The sequence below is a fragment of the Pan paniscus genome, chromosome 2, assembly GCF_029289425.2.
Source record: "Pan paniscus chromosome 2, NHGRI_mPanPan1-v2.0_pri, whole genome shotgun sequence".
Taxonomy (NCBI): Eukaryota; Metazoa; Chordata; class Mammalia; order Primates; family Hominidae; genus Pan; species Pan paniscus.
Window position 1 is genome coordinate 83,326,413 of NC_085926.1, and position 19,649 is coordinate 83,346,061.

The 19,649-nt window shown below is 31.3% G+C and overlaps 1 long non-coding RNA gene across 1 annotated transcript in view; it reads left to right on the forward strand.

Annotated features, from left to right (window-relative positions):
* The window catches only part of LOC134730009 (uncharacterized), a 178,511-nt gene that overhangs the window by 6,316 nt on the left and 152,546 nt on the right, over window positions 1–19,649 (forward strand). The window contains exon 2 of the long non-coding RNA XR_010111592.1: window positions 7,236–7,291. This is a non-coding gene — a long non-coding RNA (uncharacterized LOC134730009). The remainder of the gene's footprint in view (window positions 1–7,235; window positions 7,292–19,649) is intronic.

Here is a 19,649-nt window from a genome sequence, read left to right on the forward strand (position 1 = left end):
ATTTCAGACACATTGAATTATAGGAAATGACTCACTAGGCCTGCAGCGTCCTGAAAAACTTTTTTTTGTTGTTAGTCGAAAATTGTTTCAAGAGTAGAATGACTAAGTGCATGTAGCATTCCGAGCCAAAGTTAGCAGATGTTCTCTTATCTTAAATGCTACATGAACACCAAGGCAAACAGAATAAAGCATTTGGACTTGAGAAAATTCAGAGCTGGGTTGAAATAGAAATATAGAGGGTCCAGTTTTAAAGTTTTGAATATACCTCTCTTTTGAATAATGATATAACTGACAGTTATGTGCCTAGTCAGTCATAGCCGTAGATATGTGGGGAGTTATCATAGCACCTCTGGTCCTGCCATGATGACTACTACAGTTTCAAACACCAATGACATAGCTAACACACTAGTGTCATGCTTGCAATGCTCATATTACCCAACATTAGCCACACCGATGTTCCATCTGTCAGAGACATATCTGACACCAAAATAGCAAATGATGCTGTATTAGCATGAATTAAGAGAACAACAATTAAAGCCCCATCTGTTTATTAAAAAAAATTGTCTAGACCTTGGCAAAATCTTGCTATACAAATAAATATTTTTGTTGGTGAGTTGTGTAAAAATATTACATCAAATTCTACTTAAAGCCTTTTAGAACAAAATATACTTCAGCAAATAAGATGTTGCTCTACAATACATTCTGTAAATGAAAATGTAAATAACTTTTAATTTTATTTAATGGAGAATTTGAAATGCACTTATATAGTAGGAAGAAAAATGGTGACTGTAGACGCAAAAAATAGTTACACATTATGTAAACACAGGATATATACATCGAACATTCCACTAAAAATGGCAAGAAATTGGAATTCCTTTGGGGCATAAAATATAATATTCCAATGGAAAATTAAACAGCTTAAGTGAGCATAAAAATAACTTCCACCAAAACTGATTTCCCTAACACACACAATTATAACTCCCATTTTCTCCTGTTACCAAATTATTAATGTAAGAAAACACTGAAGGAAACCACAGTTCACAGGTGAATTAATGAGGTAAATGGAGATGGGAGGAAGTCAGATTTCTATGTGTACACAATTTAATAAACAATTTTTTCGCCACATTTTTATTAATAGCATATATAAAGGAAGGGCTCTGATTTATAAATACTGTTATAAATTATCTACATATTTAGTTGCTATGTAATGTGACTGAAATGTCATTCCGTGGTAAGGTAAGTGGGAAAAGTTAACCTCTTCAACGATAACAGGATTTTATATGGCTTTCATTCCACTGAAAGTTTGTTTTATAATTTCCACTTTTCAGAATATAGGAACTTATGTTATTACTCTTGTCACCGTTATTAAAATTATTTGATAAATTTAACACAAAACATAAAATTAGGCTTCCAAGATTAATAATATTTGATTACCACGTGAGGACATTTATAGATTTCTCACCAAACCAGTTAGCTTTATATTTAATCTTCTTGATTTCAAGTTTCATAAATAAGATACACCATGATATTAATACAATTTACATTTATTAAACATATATTAAGTGCAAAGGAATAGCCTAATTTTTTTTGTATTATTCAGTTTAGCTTAATTCCCACAGCAATCCCTTGAGATTAGTACTATTATTAGTTTAATTTGGATATGGGGATCTCAGTGACAAAATCCCCAAAATATTCTAGTGTCATGCAGCAGTGAAGCAGCAAGGCTGAGTTCCAGCCCCTGGATGCAGAGCATATGCTTTCTCTCTTAATGAGTACATATCTTTTACTTGTTAGTTATTAAATACTGCCATGGATATAATCTAATAAATCACATTTATACTGGGATTATTCCCACTCAGCCAATAGCCCACCTACAGATTTCTACTTCCTGCACTCATGGGAAATGCACCAAGATTTGGATTCACTAAAATCCAGCAGAATTTTGTATTAATAATTCTTAAATCATGTCATTCGGTAGTGAGCTTAGGCTCAAGTAGGAGTCGCAGGCATATGTGATACAAGTCTGTTTCCACACTGTTCTTCAGTTTGATAATAATTTAAATTTTAAACTTAAATGTTATAACCTATGTGTACTTTTTAACACTCATCTTGCATGAGTTGTCTTTTCATAACTTAAAAATAAATTGAAATTCTAATTTTAGCAAACAACACATTAACTACTATAGTGGATCTTTTATTCACTGTAAATTAAGTAACCACACTTTTTTTATATTCTGCCAAGTCATTAACAAAGATCCTAAGTGGTATAAAATCAATAATGAAATCCAGTGCCACAAACTCATGATCCTCTCTGCAGGTTCATAACAATCAATGTATTAACACTAGATACAATAATTTGATCAACAACTACTACTCATAAATTTTCTATCACATGTCCCCTTAGAATAAAATAATATTACGAAATGCTTAATCTAATTAACATGTAAACAAAAGTCATGTTGACATTTTGTGAACTTAAATGTGCTATTCAGCTTCTTAATGTTATCATTTTCCTTCCAAAATGTTACCACGTAACCTATTATATTAGCTGTTCTAAAATTTTCTTAGCAGTAAACACATAGATGATAAATCTGGAGGTTTCAGAATCCACCTTTTAACCTTTTTGCATACCATATAGCATCTGTTGTGGTTAGCCAATTTTCTTCAACCTAAGCATACTTAAGTCATGTAGCATTCTGTGGTCACTTTTAATTAACATCACAGAAAAATAATAACAGAAAACATCTCATTCAATAGGAGTGACTCGAAATCTTTCCAATATTTTATTTGGATTGTAGGCGGGGAGAATTAAACATCTTTATCTAGGTCTTTATACAAATATACAAACATAACTGCACAAGCTATCATCTTTCCCCACTTATTAGAAATTATACAAATTTAAAATGGTTGGGTAAGAAAACACAAATCATATATTCAGCACAGCAAGTTGACAAATATTATTTAGATTTCATATTTCAGGTAGCTTTGGCAAAACCAAATTGGACAGAATTACTTTTGAACTGAAATTGTGCAGAAGCTATGGAGAAAGATGAGAGAAAAAAAGCCAATATCAAGAAAGATCAGCCATAAACGTTCCCAGAAAGGAACAACCAAAATACTTGTGAAAAGGAGCAAGGACTATCATGAAGTGCAAAACTAGCTTTCATCTGCAAAAACACTTTCTGGAACAAAGGTTGAGAAGGTTGATGATTGAAGTCCTCTGGAATCATTTTCAATCGAAGCAGAGGTAGCTAAGTCTACACAAACAAACCAACAGGAAAACACTGTTTGCAGAAACAAGTCTATCTCTGTTAAAGTATAGATGGAGAATATCTAAAGTTCAACCATGTCTCCTCACTCCAAAGATCCTTCTAAAAATACTTGACCATGAACTCTCACTCCATTTGAAGGGCACAAAAATAACACAGAACTAGTAGAAAATTAATAATAAGGATAATAAATCATGTTGAAAATAAAGGCAAATTTAAAAATTGGTGAAAATATTTATCAGAAAAATATTTGCACAGGTTTAGTAAGAAATCGTGCCTCACATACTGAATGAGGTTTTACTTCTATGTAGGAAGGACACATGGTGGAAAGCGAAGAGTACAGGAAGAAATACAAAAACAATATAACGAGATGTGTCGTTAACTGGAAGATTCAGGAACGTAGTAGGAAAAAAATCATGAAAATAAAGACAATTTTAGAAAGTCATTGGGGAAATTAGCAACGGTAGAAAACAAAGCATGTAGGAGGAGCAAGGATGGAACAAGTAATACAAGCAAAATGAAATGGAAGCTAAAAAGGAGTTAATAAAGTTCAAGATCCAAAAGAAGAATATCAAATCAAAGAAAATATTTGAAGATGCAATGCAAAAACCTTTCTAGAACCTACGAGGCTGAAATGCTGATGATAATAAATATCTGATTTATGATTAAGTAAAATGAAAGAAGGATTAAGATTTATCTAAACTGTGAAATATTTTTACAAAATTGATAGGATTTAAATACAAAGAAAAAAATGGTGGAAAGTAAAACCATCATGCAAAACATTGAGCTTCAGAATACTGGAAATGCTGTCATAAAATTTCAAGGAAATAAAATCTACCGGACAATATTTTACACAGTCATATTAAACTTTAATTATTAAAAGTTATATAAAAGAGTTTTTAAAAAGAAAAACTCAGAAAATAATGACTGTGGGCCCTTTTATAGAAATTACTAAAAGATAAACTTTAACAAAATTAGAAGCTTTGAGAAAATTATAATAAATGATTGATATACAATATTGAATGTATAACCATAGAATTAAGGAAAAAAAACAACAAATGTGAGGTGTAGAATGCAAGAAGACAGCCTAAATATTTCAGCCCTACAATATAAAAATAATACCCATAAGAAAAACAGTAGCTTACACTTTAATGAAGTTTAAAGATTAAAAAAATGCTGATTATATACTTCTATATAATAGATGTCTATAGGAATATTCTTTTTAGCTAAAAAAAATCTAGCAAAAATTTTGATAGTATAAATGAATTGAAAAATTAATAAAGTTAACTATTCTTATTTGATAGAGGATTTAGCTGTGAGAAGAAGAGGAACACATTACTGTTTTTTTCCATTTTCTCTTTGGTTGTCTTTTACTTTTGTGAAGAAAATAATAGATATTATATAAATAAATAGATTAGTAAGGATATTTATATATAAAGTTGTAATTTTTATAAAAGATAAATAGTAGAAAATGGAAATTTTTCTAATATGAAACAACTATACACAAAATTTTAAAGAAAATTTGTCACACTGAAGTTTTTTTAATGTTAAAATAGGAAAATATAATGTTAAATAAATTGAAAAATAAAATCCAAACATATCACATAACTATATTAGTCATGCATGAATCACATAAAACGGCAAAAATTAAAAACAAAAGAAGATACGGAAATACAATAAGAATACAATATCTTTTTATTATCACCTTTACTGAGATATAACTGACATGCTATTCAATTGACCTATTTAGAATGTACAGTTTCAGGCAGGCACAGTGGGTCACTTCTGTAATCCCAGTGACGAAGGCTGAGATTGGAGGATTGCTTTAGGCCAGGAGTTTAAGACCAGCTTTAGCTGCTCTCTCTATATGAACATGATCATTATATATTCAATACCACATGCCAGGATAAATTGCAAATGTGTTGAAAGATTTAAATTTAAAAACAAAACTATCCAAAAATACGTAAAAGATTGGGACGTTTCTTTGAAGAAATGAATAAAGAAAATAATTTTTAATTATTATTTAAATACAAAATTGAATATAATGTAATAACAGATTGATGAATTGACTTGTTAAAAAGAAACTCCCTATATTAAAACATATATGCATGCAAGTACACACACATTCACACTTACACATGCCCCTTAATCAGTCAGAATATAAAAGACAAACCAGGAAATTAATATTGTATCTCCCACTTCAGATTAAGAGCCATACTTCCAAATATGTAAAGAATCCCCAAAACCAAAACTCAACAAAAAATGAGAATATATATAAACAAAGAATTTATTTAAAAGGAAAAATAAATCATATATAAACAAAGAATTTATTTAAAAGGAAAAATAAATCAAATATGATCATTTAAATGCATGAAAAGATGCTTAACCTCACTCATAGAAAAGCACATTTTCATCTGTGTGGTTGGTAAGTGTGAGTACCTTTGTAAACACTTTCTCTTGCAAAGCTGTGGAGAAGGAGCAACTCTCAGTTTTGCTCATAGATGATATAATCTAGTGCAAATCCTATGGGAAGCATTGTAGCAATATTTCATATAAACTTTGACCTACCAACTCCACTCTGGGTCTTTATTCAAATGGCATATTTGCAGATATATACAGAAATATGTTTATAGTGGTATTTTACATTAGTGATTTTAAAGCTAATGATTATAGATAGTCTAAATATTAATTAAGATTTAAACAATACCTCCATACACAAATACGATGCAGCTGAGGAAGATTTTTATACTGTTATGGAATGCTCTCTAAGATGCATCTTTACAGTAAAAATGTATAGAGTAGAACAGTGTGCATGGTAATTTTTTAATGGAAGGAAAGTAGAAAAATATGTCTGCATTTATTTAAACATGCATGAAAACTGTGCAGGGTAGAACAGTGTGCATGGTAACTTTTTTAATAGAAGGAAAGTAGAAAAATATGTTTGCATTTAATTAAACATGCATGAAAACTGTGCTGATACACTAGAAATGTAAAAGTGTTTTCTGATGCATGGTAGCATGGCAATAGCAATCAGGATCGGGAGGCATATTTTTATTATATCTTTTTATGTTCTCAGATTTCTAAGCTTTAGGAATATATTGCCTACTTAAAAAACTAAAGTATGTTCGTGGTTCAAATTGGAGTAATCTGTATCTGTATATCATCCTCCAGTCTGCTGCTGTTCTTTGCTTCCAGGAAGGACACAATTATCTTTTTATTTCCCAAGGCTCTACTAAGAAAGACAAATACAAGTGTTAAAAGAAAAAAATTACAACAAATTTAGTTTAAAAATCTAATTGGCTTTTATTTGTGATTCTAGAATTTGGCAGCATTTCATTGTATAAAATATTATGAGTGCTCCCTTGGGCTTGGCAAAACAGGTGGCTTTTGCAAGGTGAAAACGAGAAAACGTAATTTTTTTTAAGAGTCAGGTTGATGAACAGTCAGTTGCTTTTGTTGTAGGAGTTAAAGTAGAGGGGACTTCTTTGCTACAGTGAGTCAGGTTGACTGGGCCCTTTCCAATTGGTCGAGGTGGATTTCCTGTTTTCAGAAAAAAAAACAAAAACAAAACTGGTCTGTTTGTAAATTTACCTCCTTCTTTAAAGTTTCAGATTGATTATGTGGCACTTAGCATAAGGGATTCTATTTTAGTTTGGTCTGTTGGGGCGTAGTACTGGAGTTCAGTCCAAATCAATGGTCTCCCATGCATTTTATTTAACGTAAGTAAGGATTTTGTTTAACTAAAGGTTTAATAGATATGGGAGGAGATAAAGAAGATAGAGGACATTGGTCATGGTGAGGAAGAGGTACAGTGTGCCTTAAAAGGAGGTAAAAGTGGCATATATGTTTAAAAAATAGAAAAGTAGTATTAGATTCTTAAAATTAGACTATTAGATTAAACAACCTTAGTATTCATTTTGGTTTTCTTAAACAGCTTGTACTTTTTGTTTCTTTCTTGTGTTGCAGGACTGATTCCTTATCCAACATCACTTTCTGGACTACCTAGAATCCAACTATCATGTGTAAGTCTGATAATCTTTTGCCCACCAAAAATACCTTTTTACGTTTTTATGCAAAGCAGCCCAGGTCCCTTTTATCTTAAACGTTTTATTACAGACAATGCCTTTCCTTTAATAACCAAAAGGTGATTAATGCATTGTACTAAACAAAAGACTAATTTACCTTTAGTCTCTACCTGTAGAAACAGGAAAAAAAAAAACTGAGAAAAGCTTGGAAATAACAGGTTTCCTGTAATTTCTTCCAACACATTGTTTTAGTGCTATGGATTTATTTAGATGACTTACCATATTATACTTTAATAATCTCCTGCCTAGCTTTTCCTTTTTAAAAACATTTTAAAAGAAATTCTAGCCAATGAAATATGCATACTTTCTGAACTTTTGTTAAAATTTTCTTTTATGATGTTAACACAGGGGAAGCAATTTCCTCATTTTACAAGCAACGATAGTTCAGATGCTTTCTGCTAATGTTAATGTATTGTTAATGCATACTTATTATATATCCACAATATGGCCTATTTACTAATTGCATTACCTGGCAGAAGCTATTTAATATTTCAGTTTCTGTCTTCTTCACCACAAAATGAAGAAAATAATTCAACAGTTGTTATGGGGAGTAAATATTACGTTATTGGTTCTGACAGCTTTCACCAAGATGTCATCTTGTGGGCTAGTCCGTTGGACCTACTTGACCACTCAGACACTATCCTAATCTCCATAATGTGATACCTCCTGAGAGGCAGCCGTTTGACACAGACACCTTTCTCAGTTTGCTCAGGCTCCAACGCCATGATCTGCCATGCAACTCTCTCCACAATCTCCATCATGGATACCTGCCTTTTATTCCAACACCTAATGTTTTAGTATTAAATCATTCCATATGATAAGAGTAGACAGGTGAAAGAGGAAGACTCATTCAACGGAAGTTGATCTGCTGTGTTTTCACAATTATTCCATACATAACATTTTCTAATATCTTTGTTACTTCTTTTTTTGACTCAGTTACATAGAAATATTTTGCTTAATTTCCAAATATATGAGGATATTCCTTATAATTTTGCTATTGATCTTTAATCTCATTCCATTGATTTTAAAGATTGTTCTCTTTAAGACTGCAATACATTGAATTTGTTAGGCCTTTCTATTGCCTATCATATGGTCACATTTGGTGAATTTTCAATGTGCTCTTGAGGGAAAAAAAAGTGTATTCTAGAATTGATTCGTTTAATGCAGTATAAATAACATTATGTTATGCTATTTTAATTTTTCTGAATACTTAGTGATTTTAAAAAACCATCCATACCGATTTCCGAGAAGGAGTATTAAAACCTCCACTAGTAATTGTGGATGTGCCTATATCTGCTTTTAGTTGTCTCCAATTTTGAATTTTTTATCTTTAGTATGGAAAAATAAGCATTATTATTTCTTTTTTAAAAATTAATTATTTATTATAAAATATCCATTTTTATTAATGGCAAATATCTTTGTCTTGATGCCTACTTTATCTGATATTCAAAAAAACCAGCCTGGATTCTTTATGCTTAATATTTCAAAATATATCTTTTCTACCTTTTCACTTTCATCCTCCCAGTGTCTTCATATTTAAAGAAATTAAAAAATAAGAAATGTATATGTATATACATATAATACATATTTCCACTTATAGTGAACATTTGTTAACATTTTCAGTGCTTTGTTTCATTATTGTGTTTGTTTCTGTTGACTATATTTTTCTTTTGGTTATATGTCTCATTTATCTTCTTTTTTTCATATCTCAATTTTGTTTGTCTATGTTGGCATTGGAGGTTCTAAATTGTTGAGAGTCTGGATTTAATTTTATTTCTTTAGAGAGTTTTGAAATTTGTTCTAGAAGACACTCAATTAATTTAGTGGTGAATTAGCTCTGTCTTGTGAAGGCTTATGTTTAGCTCTGACACTGCTGGTCTAAAGCACTGCGCTTAAAACGAGACCTTCCTGGGACCACAATTGATTGTCTAGATAATGAGTGAGGTTGTTGTTCTCTAGCTGATTTTAGGTATAATGTCTCTGATCACCGTGAGACTCTAGAATCTTTACATACCTCACAACCTTTTAGTAGGCTGTTCGCCGAGCTGATATCTGTTATCTCCCATACTTTATGGAGTTTCACATTGAATATTTTCAATTTAATAATGGACCAAAGAGTCAAAAAGACCTATTCAAACTTTTGGAGCTTCTTTTTTTCATAGTTATCTCATCTCTGGTACTCTGCCCTGCAAATTCCAGCTACATCAGCAAACCAGAATGCAGCTCTCTTTTATGTTGTTTTGTTTTAAACGTATTTCTCTGTACTGAAGTTTAGAAAACGACTCCATGTGGACAACCAGGGTAATTGTGGCACTCACCTAAAACGTTTCTCTTATTTCAACGATAGTGCTTTTATAATCTTTGTTGTGTAATGTACAAAAAAAAAGTTTAATGTCATCTACCATGTTTTATAAATGCATGCGATGTGAGAGTGAGGACGACACCCTCTACTCTGTCCTTGCCGGAATTGGAAGTCAACCATTAAGTCTTAATTAAGCCTTTCTCTTCAGCTTTCTTGTCTTCCCTCCTTATATTATCTCTCTATGCGATGTCATTTTTCAATAAATCACATCTCAATCTAACTTCAGTCTTAATTACAGCCTTGAGTTATTGAACCCTATATCTAGGTTTTTACTGAAAATTTGCACTTGCATTGTCTACCAGAAAATCAAACATAACATGTTGATTCCAAAATTGTTGGCTTTTCCACTGATTTCATTGTCCTACTTCAGTTCATTTTATTATTGACTTCCCCTTCAATCCAACTAAAATCTCTGAGATCAAAATATAATCCATCTCTCATAGTCCCTGATGACAACACATTTTCAAGTATTATTAATTTTTTTCTTTGTGATATATTTCACATCTGCTATTACAGTTGTTAGGAGACTTTAATTATATGTAACAAACACGCTGACACTAATGTGGTGGAAATTTCCTCAAAGTTACATGTTGTTTAATGTAATAAAATACCAGGAATGCATTCATAGTTAGAAAATGGGGTAAAATATTGAAGGAGAATGTAGTCCAAACCCTTTACTTTCACATGCACATACATACACACACACACAAACACACACACATGCACAGACACATAAATATATATACACACATACATATTTACTCTTCTTTGATTATCTGCTTCATTTCTTTTACTACACATGATCTTTCTTTACTCCACTCTTCAAGTGGAATAAAATGGCCATCCAGAAAACCAAAGTTTACACAGCAACATTAAAAGGACAGAATTATAAACAAATGTGTTAGCCCAAGTCTAAGTTCATAAGAAAGAATGCCATTAACCTAGATTATATAGTATTATCTCTACAGGTAAAGGTCTGGAAGAAGGCCAATATTGCTCGGATTGGCTACCAAAAGTCATCTTTGTACATGCATAGCAGTGTTGGGTAGGATGTTATATTGTAATAGGCAGAAAATTAATAGATATTTATGACTTTTTACCTCTTAAATGCTCACAATATACATATAAACGTTTTCCATATTGTCAAATAAATCTTCAACCAATTTTCTCATATAGAAGAAACTTCCATTTTAAAACTTCTTGCAATCTATCAAGTGTTATAGTTCCTGAGATCAAAACTGATTAAAAAAACAAAACAAAGCTGAAGTTGAGTAAATTTTCAAATGAAACGCCAGTCATTCATTACAGGCATACTGTGGCAATAGTGTCAATATTGTAGTTTCAGTGCCAGACCACTGCAGTAAAGCGAATATGGAAATAAAATGAGTCAGACAAATATTTTTTATTTCCCAGTGCATATGAAAGTCATATTTACACTATACTGTGGTTAAGTGTGCAGTAACATGATATTTTAAAAAGTGTACATTTTAATAAAAAATACTTCATTGGTAAAAGATGCTGACATAGAGACACAAAATGAGCCCAAGCTGTGTAAAAATAATGCCAATATACTTGTTCAATGCAGGATTGTCATAAACCTTCAATTTGTAAAAAGCACAATGTCAGCAAAATGCAATAACATGAACCACTGTAGAGTGAGGTATGCCTATATGTTTGTGACTTTGGGGGAAGTATTTAATATTGCTAAGGTTAACATTTCTTCAATGTCTGGTTAATATAGTACTTATCTCACAAGCTTGTTATGAGAGTATACAATGAAGAAAGTGCTGAATACAATACCTGTTATATGGTGTGATTCAAAAAACCTCAGCTGTATTATACCTATTTCCTGAACTGGATTTTAAACATTTAGAAGTTAGGGAATAATTTAAACTTTTAACGTTTCCTTACTTTTTTTTACATCGCCATTGCTTATTATCCTGATTTCAAAATGAATTACTGCTTTGAAAACAAAATTTTCTGGAGAAAATGTCTTTGACATCCTCCTGATACCAAACTCTATAGCCATTTTTATGCCCTATTATCCTGGTATTTCTTCAGCCTTTGTACTGAAAAAGACTACCACAATTTAAAAGAATTCCTCTCTTATTTTCTGTATATCCAGATTTCCAGTTTTCCTCTGAATTTTACTTCTCTGCTTCTATTGCTCCTATTCTTGTTTTGAAACCTTAAATATTGGGGGGAAGAACCACTTCAGGTTATGGTTCACAGTCCTCATTTCTCTTAGTCATCTACTCAACCATATCATCCAAACCCCAGGTTTATATATTAACTATATGCAGATTAATTTCAGATCTTCAGCTCTAGATTCTCTCCTAAGCTCTAGACTTTCAACTTCTATTACCTCCCAGAAATTGCTTTCCAAATACTTTGCTAGTTCCACAAACCCAATTTTATGAGACAATTTCAGCCTTCTCTAATATTTTGTCTCAACCCTTACGTCTTTCAGCTTTTAGATTTTTATAAATACCACCATCATTCTATCAGCTATATAGGATTGAACTCTAGCAATATTGTAAACTTGGGGATAGAACTAAACATTTGCAAAAAAATAAAAGTGAATTAGAAAGAGGGATGCACCAAAATAAAAACAGATACATAAAAAATTATTACTTTGAAAATTAGACTTTTAATAATTTATTAATACATTGATCATATGTTTAGTGAAAAAGCACTAAATGGTAACATTGAGGATATACATCAGGCATATTCCAACATAATGAAAATTAACCATAAAGCTTAGGAGAAACAAGCAAACAGGAAATTACAAAGCATATTGTTAAGTGCAAAGAAAATGCTCTAGGAACATGTATGATGGACACTTCACGCAGTCTCGGAAACTTGGGCAATGCTTGCCAGATAAACCTAAGATATGAAAAGAACCATGCATTAGGTTGAAAAGAGGAAAAAGATGCTCCTGGCAGAAGCAACAATATGATAAGAAAAAAAGGTTCACTAAAGTATACTAAATTGTGTCTTAGTATCAGAGACAGTTCAATAAGATTGGTTCATCTTTCTCAAAGGAGAGTAAGATATGGCAAGAGAGCTCACACAGAGTATTCGCCTTTTATCATATCTCTATAGTCCCTATTATATGCATTAAATTTATCTATGATCTCATTATGTCACTCTATATAAATCATAATTGATAAAATATTATATTCCTGGTTCCATACATTGATAAGTGTTTTCAAAAATCTGAAGGAGATACAGTCTGGTAAAAATATAAGTGACCATGTAACATTTAGAAAAGTAAGTCTGCATAATTTTCTAAATCTCTTTTGAACTATGCGTCTTTTTATAATACAATTACTTGATGAAAGAAAGGTGGCATTTTAAGCTCCTTTTCATAATTCTATGCAACATTACAGCAAAGGTCTGTGCAGAAGATCAAAAGTGATCTTCAATATAGGAAACCATTTTGTCATGCTAGAAAGCTTGTTTGTAGTTGTCGTGAAATGCCAATAGTGACTTAGAATGCTATTTCATGCTCAGCAATTTTAAAGAAAGTATTAAATTTGTCCCAGTTAAAAAATTGGCCTTTAGCCAAAAGTTACAGCTAGTTCAAAATAAGGAAAAGGTATTCTTGCAAACATTTTTGTGCTGTATTTCAAGGCAGGCATTATTGTGTTACGACATATTAATTGATCAGATAGAATGAGAGGATGGTGCTTTACCCACAGCTACACAGGGAAGAGGAGGGAGAGAGAGGGAGAGAAGGGAAAAGATTTTTTTTGGCATAATATTGTGTCAACAACAGCCTTGGATGTCCCTCAGATTATTCCTGGACATTGTTTACACATGTTGATCATCTGTACCAAGATAAAATAATGATGCTGAAATTATTGTCTAAATGGTAAAGGAAACCACAGCTAATGCAAGATAATGTGTTGCTACAAAAAGCAATTTCTTTACCAACTTATTTAGAACATTTTCTAGAAGCATGGTTACAAACAATCCATGAAAGTAACACATAATGATGTTTTAGTGGAAGCACATGCTTATTAAAACGCTAACTCTGCTTCTCTCCAAGCCTTGAAGCATTTTGCATATTTGGTTGGCTATTACATTTAATTGTGAAACTATAGTTTTCCAATTGTGAAACTATAGTTTTAATTACTTAGAAATATAATTGAGAATCATGAAAAAGTCCAGTCTAAACATGAAAATGCATTTATACCACTAAAATTATGATTCTGTATTTTAATTAACATAAATAATATAACTTACTAAGTTATATTGATACATTTCAAGTTCTTATGAGATTAACTTCTTAGTTTTTATTGTGTACGATTGCGTAAAGATAACTTAAAGTGTGATGCCATTTGGTTAACCTAAACAAGAGTAGGATGGCCGAAAGGAATATTATGGATTCAGAGTACCCTTTCAGAGGCTTATCTTTGCATTTAAAATGATATAATTTTGTTTAGCACAATGAACTCTTAAGAAAAAAATACTTTAAAAATAAAAATTGCTCTATGTCACTAATTTTACTCGAGCATTGTAAATCTAATAAATTTCTATATATAATGATTAATGTTGTTCACCTCTCTACGTGCAGATATACTTGCAAAATGAAACTTATTTTAGTCATGACTTTAAATTTTATGCAAATAAAAAATTAATTTATCCACAATACTTTAATTAAATAGGTTAAAACAATCTTATTATTGATTACTTATAAGTACCCTGCACACACTGTATGCAATTCTTCAGACTGTGTTCTAAAGCACACACTTGCATAGGATGGGTGAGAATTGATATTCTAAGTCTTGTATATTAGTTTAAATAGTAAACCTAAATATAATATATTTTATCTTAAATATGAGTTACGTTAATATTTAAAAACAGGATACAGTTGAGAATAACAATTTGTTAAACTGATTAGCTAGGCTGAAAAATCTAGAAAAAATGAGAATAATTCAACTTGATCACATTATATCTGAATAACTTCTCATTTTCTCTTAAACTGTTACATTTGCTGTTTTATGAACTATAATATGGAATATTTTATTTACATATTTCTATTACTGACATTTAAAAATGATATTCCTCTTAAGTGGTCAAAGTTGCAAGGACAAATACTGAAATATGATTTTGCATTAGAATATGTAATCGGTTCCTTTAGGATAATCTTGATTCTAGTTGTTGCACGCACTTGAAAAGGTATGTTGCATTCGTTGTTGAAAGGTTAAAAGTAGTATTGCTAGGTGAAGCTATGCTTAATTTATCATGTACTCAAGGGGCTCTTTTAGGCTGATGTACTGCTTAGATATGATCTTGTTTGACTGTATTTATTTTGCAATTGAAATTAATCCTTTTGTATTGGATGACTTTTATGATGGAAGAATGAGGGAATCAAGATCTTTTTGGAACATTTGGGTATATACGTGTGTATATATCCATGCATATATAAATATGATGAAGCGTTCTATTTGTTTTACTGTATCAGAGATCATTTTATCCACCAAATTTCTAATTTCTTTAACATATTTGACTCATGGCTGTTAAATACCTAAACTAACCTTAGTGTGGAATTTATGCGCAGAAAAATGTTAAGATGTGGGTGACCAAATTATCAACTGAACCAAAAAGAATAACAAAAATAAGCCAGCAAAATATCATTTATTGCGGCTTTGAGATCAAATCTGCAAATCAATACATTTAGGTAAAGTGAATCAAATAATTGAGGTTTACTACAAAGGACAGGATTGTTTTCTACCACAGATACTAAACCATTATATTATAAAGGCTAGTAAATGTGTTTCCTCCTTGGGACTCCAAATTGCACGTAGTGACTCTTTGAGAGTAAGTACTCCAAATTGCACAAAGTGACCCTTTGAGTAAGTACTCAGAACATAATGACATAATTAAAGACTTTCTATAATTTTCCATTCGCTTGACATTAGAATTAGTATGTTCTTTTTTAAAGGTACACATGCACACATACAAAGAGATGCTACTACCAATTGAAGTTATTTATGCCAAAACTAAGTAATGAAATAAAAAGCATCTATATTTTTCAGAAGGAAAGAAGATTCAAGAGAATTGCATTGTCCTTCAATGCTGTTTTTTTTTTTTTTTTTTTTTGAGAGGGAGTCTCGCTCTGTCGCCCAGGCGTGATCTCGGCTCACTGCAAGCTCCGCCTCCCGGGTTCCCGCCATTCTCCTGCCTCAGCCTCCGGAGTAGCTGGGACTACAGGCGCCCGCCACCACGCCTGGCTAATTTTTTGTGTTTTTAGTAGAGACGGGTTTTCACCGTGTTAGCCAGGATGGCCTCGATCTCCTGACCTTGTGATCCGCCCACCTCGGCCTCCCAAAGTTCTGGGATTACAGGCGTAAGCCACCGCGCCCGGTCTCAATGCTGTTTTAAAAATGTACTTTCCTCCTCTGGATATAGTGTTTGGAGTCGTGTCTTTTATACCTGTGGGTCGCTGCAGCTCCCAAAGACACCACCTAGAACCAGAGGTTCAATCACAAACACCTTACACAAGAGCTTGTTCCTGATACTACATCTTCTTACTATTTGCATCATGAGTTCCTTTCTCAAGTAAATTCTTCTCAATGGCATTCAAACATTTTCTCATCTTTAATAAGATGATGCTATTCCAACCAATTGTCTATATTGATGTCTCCACTTTCTCATTTCCCATTCTTCTTTTTTTTCTGTTATTTATATATTGTTGTGATTACTAAGACTATACACAAATTCTTGAAAAATCATATAATGTACATGCCTTTCTTCAGACTACTGTCTACAGACTACGAAGTAACACAATGTAAATAATATATTTGCTTCCCATCTTTTTCATTATGAAAACAAACTACAAATAAAGTTGAAATTTCATGCAGGTTTCTTTCCCAGTTCTAGTACCCGTGTAGTTCTCCAAAAACAACTACCATCATAAATCAGCCATATAACCAGGAAATATATATATGTTTATATGTGGGCTTGTGTATGCACTCACACGTATACACCTATATATGCATACACATACACACGTGTGCATGCACACATGCCTGCCCATGTACCCACACACAGAGACGCATTTTAAAGATGAGGAAACTTGAACAATTAGAAACAGAGTGTTTACAAAGCTTCCTGAAGGTCACAGAACTAGTTATTGATGGTATCAATATTCAAATACCGTCTCACTCAGGAGTTCATGCACTTAACCAATACTTCATGTTAAATTAATATTTGAAACTACTTCTTGTGCATCTCTTTAATAAAACTCATTAGATGCATGCCATACACCATCAACTTTACTGGAAAATGACAAATATCTTCACTAAGAGATTGTACTAATTAATATTTGAGAGAGCAATTATATACAAATTTCTCTTTTCCTACCACATTGTTGCACTCAGAATGTAGATTTTAGATTTTAACCAATCCAAATGTGCGAAATAATTTTTGTTTTAATTGGACTTTCTTCAATAATTAGAGGTTGACACCTTGTAATATTTTCAATTTCCTCTTCTCTGAATTGCATATGTATTACCTTTGATAATTATTTATTTCTAGTTTTTTCTAATTTGTAGAAATTTCTTTTTATATGCTCTTAATTTTATTCCTCTATTTTATATGCTGAAAATATCTCCACTTTGTACCTTTTCTTCGAAAATAGACTTTATGTTTCCTTTGTCATAGTATGTTCTATGATTAAATTTAATAAAATTACTATTTTATCTTATGAATTCTGTCTTTCTACTGTATAAAAGAACACTGATAAGTACTCCAATTGTTTTTTAGTTTTTAACTTCACTATTTTTCCTTACTTCATTAGCAAGTTATTTAATTGTAAATTGTAAGAAAGGTATCAATTTCTCTATCCTTTTCAATTTATCAAATATTTATATATAGTTAGGTCCTAGAATAGATACATAGATTATAAAACAGAATGAATGTAGAGTTCACAATCTGGTCTAATAATATGTAGTAATTGGAATTTGAGGAGGAAGAAGGAGTAGTAATTACATTGTTGGCTACAGATCAAGGAATTCATCAACCTTTAATTTTCTAAGTTATATTACCATGCATTGATTTTGAATTTTATTTTTTTCTACAACCATTTAAATAAACAGGTGTTTTATTTCTTTTCGTTAAATAGGTTAATACAGACAGAGTTTTCATATTGGGTGTCTTTGTTTACCTGAATTAAGCTATTCTTGGTTATTATGTTTTAAACATCTTACTGCAGAGGTCAATTTATTTGTTAATATGTTATTTCAGGAGATTTTAAAATGTTTTAAGTGAAATTAATGTACCTATTTCTTATAATGTACTATGTTATTTTGCTTTTAAGATTTTAATACCGTGTACTGAGTTGAATGGCTTTTTCTCCTTTTCTATTTTCTGAAATAGTTTGTAGAAAATATGAATTATTTGCATATTCAGGTGCAATCAACTTACCTGCAATATTATTTGGACCAATATTTCTTAGGGGAAAGACTTTAAAACTGTGATTTATTGTATTCAGTGTTCTTAATATTAGTTGGTTTTCCTCTTTCCACTTTGATTTTTTCCTCTAAAATGCACAAGTTTTCATCTGTTTTCAAGTATGTTTACAATACTTTCTATTTTTAATTTAACAAATAGTTATTTAGAGTTTCATATGTGTCTAGCATTCACCTATATGTTTAGAGACTTTTTATGAACTTATGGCCTCCTTTTTACTTATATTGTTATTAATGTCTCTCTCTACCTCTCAGTCAACCAATCTTGCTTTAATTTTGCTTACTAGTAAATGTTTATATGAATACACATTTGATGTTCTTTACCATATGATGAATAAGATAAATAACACACACAGCATATCTCCAAGAATCAAGCCTTTTATTTAGGAAAGCAATATAGAGTAATAGATAAGTAGGTAGCTAGATAGGTAGACTTATCAATCAATCAACCAATATATAGATGATAGATAATATTAAAAAATCAGCAGGAGTAGTTTAGAAAATGATTCCTGGAGATGAAGAAATATAGGATAAGTTAACAACATAGAAAGGATTCCTATACTATAAAACTTTAATGACCTAGAGGAAACAAGCAAATTGATGCAAAAGAGATTTAGAGATTTAGAGAAACGTTTTATTTAAAGGAAAAGAGAAAAAGTGGTGCTGATTTCTGTGTATTCAACTTGTTGTTGTTGTTTTTTTCAGATTCCTTATGTAAGTGAAATCATGTAGTGTTTTTCTTTCTGTGTCTGACTGATTTCACTTTTCATAATGTCTTGAGTAGAATGGTGGTTCTCAGGGTTGGGGACAGGAGAGGAAATGAGATGTAGGTCAAAAGGTACAATCTTGTAGTTAGGTAGAATTAAGTAAGTGTAGCAATCTAATGCATAGCAGAAAGACTACAGTTGTATTGTATACTGAAAAATTTCTGAGAGTCAATTTTTAAGTGGATTTACCACACACATAAAAAGAAGTAACTATGGAAGGTGATGAATATGTTAAATTGCTTACTTACTGTCATTATTTCACTATCGATATATGTGTGTATATATATATAAACACATATACATATATATATTACAACACATCATGTACACATTAAATTTATACAATAATAAAAGAGTTTCTGCTAAAAATGACAGTTTATTTTCTAAATATTCCATGATTATCTAATGGTATGGAGGAATGATCTCAAAATTTTGTTGCAATAGAGAGCTTTGACATTATAATATATTAATGATACACTGACAGGGGAACAAGCTTAGAATGAAACATAAAAGGACACTGTACTCACAAAAATATTGCAAAGCAAATAAGTTAGCATTTTCCTAAAATATATATAGATATGTTCTTTATCTTTTTTTTTAATTGTACTTTAAGTTCTGGGTTATGTATGCAGAATGGGCAGTTTTGTTACAGAGGTGTAAAAGTGCCCTGGTCGTTTGCTGCACCC